We start from the raw sequence: 9,617 nt of genomic DNA on the forward strand, positions 1-9,617 counted from the left end.
CTCGGATTCTGCCTGTCATTTCAGCTAATTCCATGTAGTCGATCAGCTGCGAATGCCATTCTTCCAGCGTGGGTAGCTCCTGTGCCTTCCAGTATTTGGCTATAAGAATTCTTGCTGCTGTGGTTGCATATAAAAAGAAAGTTCTATCTTTTTTTAACACTCTCTGGCCCACAATGCCCAGGAGGAAGGCCTCTGGTTTCTTGTGAAAGGTGTATTTAAACACCTTTTTCAACTCGTTATAAATCATTTCCCAAAAAGCCTTCACCCTCGGGCATGTCCACCAGAGGTGAAAAAAAGTTCCTTCAGCCTCCTTTAAATGACTCTTGAGTTCACTTCCAACTCTATGGTTCTCTATGAGGCAGGGGCTGGCCTTAGCTGGAGCTTTATGAAGCTGGCTCCCATGGGCTAGAACTCCCATGGGCTAGAAGAAGCAGAGGTACCCCATGCAACTTCTTCTTTTCCCCATATGGGGTGGGGGGGGAGACACAACTCATCCCCCATCAGCACATGACCAGCGGCTGCCACTCAATAACCAAACACTACTTAGGAAGAAAAGCTTCCAGTATAAAGGTGATGGCTCACAAGGGTGTTGCTCTCCTTCTATAAACTGGGCTCTGTGGACTCCCTCTCTTGATCGATCACAGCTCCCGATAGCCAATCATCTAGAACCACCTTTGGGAAGTGACTGCACGGCTTGAGCATACTGTTCAATAGCCACCAATGTTCTTACATTCCAGTCATCTCAGAAACTCTGTTGCATGGAGATGTGAAATGACTTTGGTGGAAGAACAGCAGCAGCAGCAGCAGCATGGGATGTCGGTTTGTAAAGACGACCGACAAGAGAAAAATGGAAGCAAGATGGAGAAAATGTCTTTAAACCTACAGTCAAATATATGGCTCCAGTGGAGAAAATAAACATGGCACAGGCTTTGAGTGCTGCCGGAGTATAATATAAATCTTAGGGGGAGGTATTACTGCTAGCTAAGGCTCTAGTTATACCTCAGCCAGGCCATTTTCGACAGCATTTGTCACAATACCTCAGCAAGAACATAATTGCCCTTGAGCCTGCAAAGAGCAGAACAGCAAGACTAATATCCTTTGAGATGTGTCATAGAGGAAGGTTAAAGGAGTGTTCTTTAATGGGCCCAAAAAGAGAGACTTTCCAATATACCCAGTGAAGCCACTCCGTCTTGGCTAGAGTGAAGAATGTGAAAGCGAAGCTTTGTGCAGTGGGTGGAGAAGGAGACCTGGTGGTATGTTTTTAAAGGCTGCTCCTTTGTATTTCTTTTTCCTTAAGAAAGGAGAAAAAGAACCACTCAATATATTTTAAAACTTGAAATGCTTCTAAGGAGAGACACTGTTTGAAATGCAAAGCAACAGAAGCTGCGGCAAGTTGCGGGAAATGGATGTGGCTCTGTGGTAGACCAGAAGGGAGCTGGTCCTGGAGGAAGAACTGTAAGGGGAGAGACTTCGTCAGGCAAGGCCTCCTTCCACCTGCCTTGCTCCACCCTCTAGTCTCTGCTTCTCAATTTGTATTCTATTATTTTATGTACTGTGGCTTGCCGTTGTTTTATTGATTATAGTTTAGGAAATATTTATTGTAACTGTTGAGTGGATTTATGTTTAACTTTTATATGTTGATACTATTATTTTATACTATTCTAATGATTGTTGAATGTTACTTTTTTGATGTAAAGGTAAAGGGACCCCTGACCATTAGGTCCAATCGTGACCGACTCTGGGGTTACAGCGCTCATCTCGCTTTACTGGCCAAGGGAGCCGGCGTACAGCTTCGAATTCATGTGGCCAGCATGACTAAGCCGCTTCTGGTGAACCAGAGCAGCACACGGAAACACTGTTTACCTTTCCGCCGGAGTGGTACCTATTTATCTACTTGCATTTTGACATGCTTTTGAACTGCTAGGTTGGCAGGAGCAGGGACCGAGCAACAGGAGCTCACCCCGTCGCGGGGATTCGAATCGCCGACCTTCTGATCAGCAAGCCCCAGGCTCTGTGGTTTAACCCACAGCACCACCCGCGTCCCACTTTTTGATGTAGGTTGCTTATTTTAAAGTTTTGTTTGATTATCACATTTTTGCATTGCATTAGATTGTTATAAGATGTACATTTTTTATTTTTTATTTGTTTCTTCTGCTTGTAAACCGTAAGACAGAAAGACAGTATACAAATTAAAAATAATGATGATGATCCACTTTGCAGAAGACCCCAGGTTTAATCTGTGGCTGGAAATATCCTCAGCCTGAAATCCTGGGGAGCCACATACTGGTCAGTGAAAACAGTACTCAGCTAGATGGATAGAGGGTCTGACTCAGTATAGGACATTTCGGTATGAGGTCAAACTATTAGAAGGCTACAATGCCTGTGGTTGCTGTAGAGATCAAAGCGAGAGAGACATGAGGCAGATGAAGGTGTCCAGTTGCTGCAGATACACCATGACATTTCTTCTCTCTGTGCTCCTCCCAGCGGTCATTCCTCCTGTGGTCACTGCTATGGATGCATGACCAGATGCTATGGTTGCCTGCAAAGGGATTGCCACATGGTGGGCTTCGTGTTGCCAGCCTTCATGTCACGTTTGCAGACATCTTTGTAACTCAAAGTTGGTCGGCCAACAGGCAAGGTGCTTGAAGCCAGCTCTGCATAGAGCAGCCTTTCTCAACCTTGGGTCCCCAGATGTTTTGGGACTACAACTCCCATCATCCCTGGCTAGCAAAGCCAGAGCTCAGGGATGATGGGAGTTGTAGTCCAACAACATCTGGGAACCCAAGGTTGAGAAACACTGGTGTAGAGCATGTCCTTGGGGATCCTGCGATCTTCCATTCGGCGGACATGACCAAGCCAGCGTAGACATAGCTGAGACAGGAGTGCAAACATGCTGGGACTGTGGGGCTGGGAGAGCACATCTTGGTTTGAAACCCTGTCCTGCCATGTTAGGCCCCAAGTCCTCATGATGCAGAGCATGTGGAAAGCATCGAGGTGTCACTCCTGACAGTTCTAAGTTGCCCACAACTCACTTCCATAAAGCAGTCTGCTCAACACACAAGGAAGACCTTCCTCTTGGTATTGGACGTTAGCACCACACTCTTCCATATCTTTTTGGAGAGGCAAGCCACTGCCGTAGCTGCCTTGCCAATACGCTTGAACAGCTCAGAGCCGATGGATAGGTTGTTTTAAACCACAGCTGCCAAAACTCCACCCAGGGCCAACCTGGATTTTCTTTCTGAGTAGCCCTTTATTCACAAGCAGTCCTCCTCTGCCACCGAGCACTTCTGACTGAGAGGGTCTCACTCTGCATCTTGAGGAACCATCTCTCCCCAGGGTTCAGGGCTTGTTCTGCCTCTGTTTCAAAGAGTTCACTTTCTTTGGGCAGAGACCCTTGCAGGTCTTCCTGGAGGGTTTGCCAGGTCCTCCTTGTCCATTGTTCTTTGCTGTCCCCGACTAAGGCCACCTTCTGGGAGCCCCAGACCCTCTTCAGAAAAGTTCTCTAATGTGGGCATGACACACTGTTTCCAATGCTATCTGATGCACCACAGAGAAACAAGCAAGGATACTAAAAATTGCCATAGTTTCAAAATACACTGGGTTGTGGCGGGCCACAGCAGATACCTGAGGTCCTGCTCTAAGATCTTTAAAAGGCTGCTTGTAGCCAACATGCCAGGCACCTAGAGGAGCAGAGTTTATAGGAAGGGGTTTCCTGAACCTGACATTTACTTCTCTCCCCACTCAACCCTCTACCCGAAATCAATGAATTCACACGAGATGCCGTGCCAAAAATATATCTTTAACAGCAGCATTCGGTCAATCAATTCTCTTCTTTCTTGCGTGCTGCCTTGAGAATGCTTATTAAACTATTCTGAGAGATCTAGGGGCTATTGATCCAAGGTGGACATATAAACAAAACCACAGGAATGCTGGTAGATTTGACTATTCCCCTCAGTGTTGTTGGGTTGTTGTTTTAAAAAGATCTAACCAAGCGAAAGACTAAGAAAGAAAGTCTCCTGCGCTTGGCCAGCATACTATCTTTGCCCTGCTCATCTTTGAAAGCACTGGGATAAATTGAAAGAATGAAAGCAGATCTATAACTTGAGTAATGCTCATTTGGAAATCTAACACATGCAGGCACGCAATGGATAACACTTTGGCTGCAACAACGATACAGAACTACATTTCCAGTTATGTTCGTTATTCTTTTTTTCCCTGTAGAAATCCAATTTTTGTAGTGAACATTTTTTAAAAAAAATCAATGGATCACAATTTGCTCAAGACAACAAACCTGCCAACTCTGCTTATTTGGCTGTGTATGAAGTTCGCTCTCCAACCCTGGCCTGTAGCACAGGGTTTGGGGTCATTCTGTCCCTGTCAGTTCCAGCAACTCAGTAGCCTCCATAAAACAAAGAGGAAGAAGTGGTAAGAATCTGGTTCAGAGTTCATTTGTAGAACACCCAACTTTGGCTTGAGAGACAACTCCTGCCCTCTCATACACCACAGCAATCTGTCTTAGAACTGTGCACAAATTGCTTCTTGAAATCCTCCATCCTGTTCATGGACAGAGAAATCAAAAGGACAACTTCTCCATTTTCCCCAGAACAGGGGAGAATCTCTTCACCAGTTTCTCAGGCGCGAGACTCGCCTTTAGCAGTGCTGGTGGCACCATTTATTTATTTCGAATCCTTCGCAGTGCCCCAGACCTAGTGTTATTCTCGGTTAGTGGGTACAGTGGCATAGAGGGGAGGGGTGCACAGGGGCGCTTTCCCTTGGTGCAAACATATTAGGGGCACAAAACACCCGGTGCTGCCTCAATACAGCTGCACATTTCCATTGCTGGGTGTGACGTTAACATGTGAGAGTGCTGGAGGTGAAATAGTTAAACAGGTTACCCAATCAGAACCCAGGGAGGTGGAGTCAGAGGGACTATTAAACCAGCTCTGGGAGGGGTGAAGGAAGGAGTTCATTGGGTGGTTGGTTGGAGTGGGAGTGAATTGGGATAGAGTCTGTGGGTAGGTTTAGTTAGTGTAGAGGAATAAGATGAGTCAGGAACAGTTAGGAGCTAGGAAGACAAGCAAATATCTGAGAGGTGGGTTAGTGAGTGAGAGCAGGTAGCAGAAGTTATAGGTCTGGATAGGCACCCCATGATTGTAATTGACCTATACCGTTTATGAAGCCACACCCTTGTTAAACTGCAATAAATAAACAGAAGTTTATGTTCCAATTTAACCCTGACTGGACTCAGTATTGTACCAGGTAGGGCCTGGGTGGTGGCAGGGAGAAATAAAGTGGTGGCACAGGGATCAATAGACGGTGAAACGTCCAGGGACCCTGTGTGATCGCCACACTAGGCTCCGTTGAAAACAGCTTCTCCATATGAACCAGGATGTGACCTCTCCAGACAATGGAATGACCCTTCTCTTACTAACTTTGTGACTATGATCTCCTGGGTGATGTGGCTGCCACTAGGCAGTTGAATGTGCATGTGTGCTCTGTCCATTTACATTTCTCCCACCCCTGCATGTGGCCTCAGGCACTGGCAACCTATGCTACACCACTGAGTGTGTGTGTGTGTGTGTGTGTGTGTGTGGGCTTGGGGCTGGTAGGGAATGAAAAATTATGTAACATGGCCTCTAACCTGGCCCCAGCTATTCATATGAGACTCTTTTTTAGGGGGAAGGGGGTAAATGCTAGCTTAATCAGCGGTGAGTGGGGGCACCTTAGCTCCCTCTCTGAAGAATCCCCTGCGCTTGCCAACAATGGAGGAAGCAACTTCAACACTGGGGAAGAGAAGGGGAAGAAAAAACCCAGTGTCCCTTTGATAAGAATTACTTAGCAATGGGGGTGAACCAGCTGTCTGACACCTCAAAGCTCCTCACATCAGCTAATGCCTTCCCTGAAGCCTTTGCTGGGCTTGCTTGATAAGGGCACTTGAAATGCTGAAAGCTGTGATCTTGTTTAAAAGGGTCAAATAGAGCCATCTTTAGTAACATTTTCAATGCTTGGATTATTGCCTCTGAAGAGAGAGGTAAATGCCACTTACCAGTATGTTTTCCACTTCTTCCTAAGGTGTGGGTAACAGTTATTCTCTCCCTCCACCCCACTTTGACGCCCTTCCACTTTTTCAGAGTAATCTGTTGAATGCAGAAGCAATTTTGTATTTAAAGGTGCTACTGCTTCGTGTGTGTGTGTGTGTGTGTGTGTGTGTGTGTGTGGTTCAGTGTGTCAAAGAGAGAAAAGGTGAGGAAGTAAATATTATGTCACTGTTCATTTGGACCACCCTCACTGAATGAAAGAGAACTGCACAACTGCACAATTTTTCCAGCCAGAACTCACCAGAACTCAGTTCCAGCACCTCTCAGGTGGACGTCATTGCCATGGAGAACAGCCTTTACCAAAGGTGTCATGGGCTTTAAAGGTAAAGGGACCCCTGACCATTAGGTCCAGTCATGACCGACTCTAGGGTTGCGGCACTCATCTTGCTTTATTGGCCGAGGGAGCTGGCGTACAGCTTCTGGGTCATGTGGCCAGCATGATTAAGCCGCTTCTGGCAAACCAGAGCAGCACCGTTTACCTTTCCACCGGAACAGTACCTATTTATCTACTTGCACTTTGACGTCCTTTCGAACTGCTAGGTTGACAGGTGCAGGGATCGAGCAACGGGAGCTCACCCCGTCACGGGGATTCGAACCACCGACCTTCTGATCGGCAAGTCCTAGGCTCTGTGGTTTAACCCACAGCGCCACCTGTGTCCCTGTCATGGGCTTTGAAGACACTCAAACTCAGGATGCAAGGGAGAAAGGTGCTACTAGGAAGGCACATTTGGCAAATCCACACCGTGATAAACTCCTGCCCGGAAACCTATGTCCCCACTGTGGAAGGACGTGTGGATTCAGACTTGGCCTCCACAGTCACTTATGGACTCATTGTTAAAACCATGTTTATGGAAGACAATCTTACTCAGCTACAGGTGATTGCCAGAGAAGAAGAATTGCCATTATAAGAGAACATGGTGGGTTCTGGCACCACTTTTTCTAGAAAAACAGCACTGACGGAAGAGATCCAGAAGAGCACATTGCTCAGAATGACCAGCTAAAGCCTAGGACACGAGAGTTCAAATCCCCACTTGGCTATGAACTGTGCTGAGTGGTCTTGGTCTGATCACAAACTCTCAGCCTAACCTCCCTCTCAGAGTTATTGGGAGGATGAAATGGAGAGAGAAAGAACCACGTACGTCAACTCGGAAGAAAGGCAACATGCAAATTCTATAATAAAAAAAATAAAATAAAAATGTCACAATGAGCGATATAGGAGCTCCGGATAGTACAGCTCTTCCTTCTATCTGCCTCTGCCTCTCTGCCCGACTGATGAACACCAGCAATAGCTAATTAGATAGAGAGGGATACAAAGCGGAGGAAGTTGCATGATCAGTAAGTGGGTTGGAAGGTGTGAGAGGTGGGGGTTTGAGTGGGATAGGACAGGGATAGGACAGATCTGCTCAATCTCTAGTGTGATTTTTTTTTCTGGGTAGGCACATTTTGCAAGCAAATGTCCCAGATATAATGTACTTCCGTAATTTTGCTGATATAATGTATGTTGTGCATTATTTCCACAAGCATGCACATTTTATGTGTACTTTACCCTAATATATAATACATTATTTGTACACATCATTTGGTTGTGCACGTCTCACGGTTCAGAAACGTGAGGATTTTGTGTGGATATGTGTTTTCCAGTTTGCATAGAGTTCTAGAAAGAATCATGGAATCAAAGAACTGTAGAGTTGAAAGGGGCATTGGGAGCCATCTAGTCCAACCTCCCTGCAATAATAATAATAATAATAATAATAATAATAATAATAATAATAATGATGATGTTTAGTCGTGTCCGACTCTTCGTGACCCCATGGACCAGAGCATGCCAGGCACTTCTGCCTTCCACTGCCTCCCACAGTTTGGTCAAACTCATGCTGGTAGCTTCGAGAACTCTGTCCAACTATCTCGTTCTCTGTTGTCCCCTTCTCCTTGTGCCCTCCATCTTTGCCAACATCAGGGCCTTTTCCAGGGAGTCTTCTCTTCTCATGAGGTGGCCAAAGTATTGGAGCCTCAGCTTCAGGATCTGTCCTTCCAGTGAGCACTCAGGGCTGATTTCCTTAAGAATGGATAGGTTAATAATAATAATAATAATAATAATAATAATAATAATAATAATAAATTTTATTTATATCCCGCCCTCCCCAGTCAAAGCCGGGCTCAGAGCGGCTAACAACAATAAAAGTAACACAGCATTCTAAAATCAATTCATTCTAAAATCAATTCAAAATCAAATTAATGGCAACCATTGGGCTAGATGCAGGAATCTTTTTAATTTGGGAGTTTCACATTAAAACCAAATCCCCCACACCAATCCCAGTCCTTTGTCAGCATCTTCATTTGATTAGAATTGCTGTGATTGCATAGAGCTGACTGGAGAGTATTCTCCTTTCATGAGAGGAAGGAGGGTCTCCCAGGATATTCAGACTATGAGTTGATCAGGCTGTGCTTTGGGGGAGACAATGTCATGGCTAGTGGGTGTCTAGCCCAGGGGTCAGCAACCTAAGGCCCATGAGCCGGAAGCAGCCCACGGAGGTCATTTGACCGGTCCACAAGCTGCCCCCGAACTGAGCCGCAAACTCGTGTGTGGCGCTAAACCGGCGCAGTGCAGTGCAGCACGGGGACTCGCTTCCGTGGTGCTGCAAATCATGTCTGCGCAGATGCCAGAAATCACATCTGTGCATGCACAGATGCCAGAAATCATGGGCACGCACATGCCCACCTGCAATCCGGCCCATGGAGAGATCTCTGCAGGACCGATCCAGCCCAGGCAAGATAAATCTTGCCGACCCCTGGCTATCCTATTAGCATAAGGTTGCCAGATTTTTTTCAATGAATCCAGGGACACTTTTGAACTTCAAATGATTTTGTATGGGGACTGATTTGTAAATCCAGGGACTGTCCCCAGGAATCGGGGACGTCTGGTAACCTTATATTAGCAGCTTGGCTAGTGAGGATGTTCCCTCCAGTCTGAAAACACTGACTATAGCAGGGTTAGCTGAAGCATTTGAAATATCAAATCATGACTCTGCACTCATTTCCACCGAAGGACAACTAATGCGTTCCAAGAGGTTAATGTAATATTTCTCAGACTTTTTGCTCATTTGGTAAGTCTTGTAATGAAACCAACATTTACTTTATTTTTATTTTTTAAAAAAAAATATATCAGTTCAATCGTGTATTTTTTGCAAATTGGAGCTCCCAGACTGTTATCTTGTACACCTCATTTAACCACAATTAAACTTCGTGCCTTTGTGTTCAATAATATATTAATGGACAGTTTAATAGATGCTCTGCCGTTACAATGTGCAATGCAAATTTCTCATACAATTCATGAGGATGATATCCTTTGGGGGGAAATAGAAATTGCCAGCTTAACAAAGTGGTTGGCTTCAAAACTGCTCCAGAAAAGGTAGTATAATTTTGATGGCAAACACTAGCTTCTCTTTATATCGCAGCTTATGGTTGCATTGATGATAAATACTACTAACTGTTCATGGAATCTATCCTACGTCCTTTGCC

The 9,617-nt window shown here is 45.5% G+C and overlaps 1 long non-coding RNA gene across 1 annotated transcript; it reads left to right on the forward strand.

The window, feature by feature from the left end:
- The first annotated feature begins 346 nt into the window (after nt 1–346).
- On the forward strand, nt 347–1,552 carry LOC310713548. The gene is made up of 2 exons (XR_014529331.1): nt 347–436; nt 738–1,552. It is a non-coding gene; the product is annotated as an uncharacterized lncRNA (long non-coding RNA).
- Nucleotides 1,553–9,617: the final 8,065 nt, after the last annotated feature.

The sequence above is a fragment of the Podarcis liolepis genome (assembly GCF_965112155.1).
Source record: "Podarcis liolepis genome assembly, chromosome: 8".
NCBI classification, from domain to species: Eukaryota; Metazoa; Chordata; class Lepidosauria; order Squamata; family Lacertidae; genus Podarcis; species Podarcis liolepis.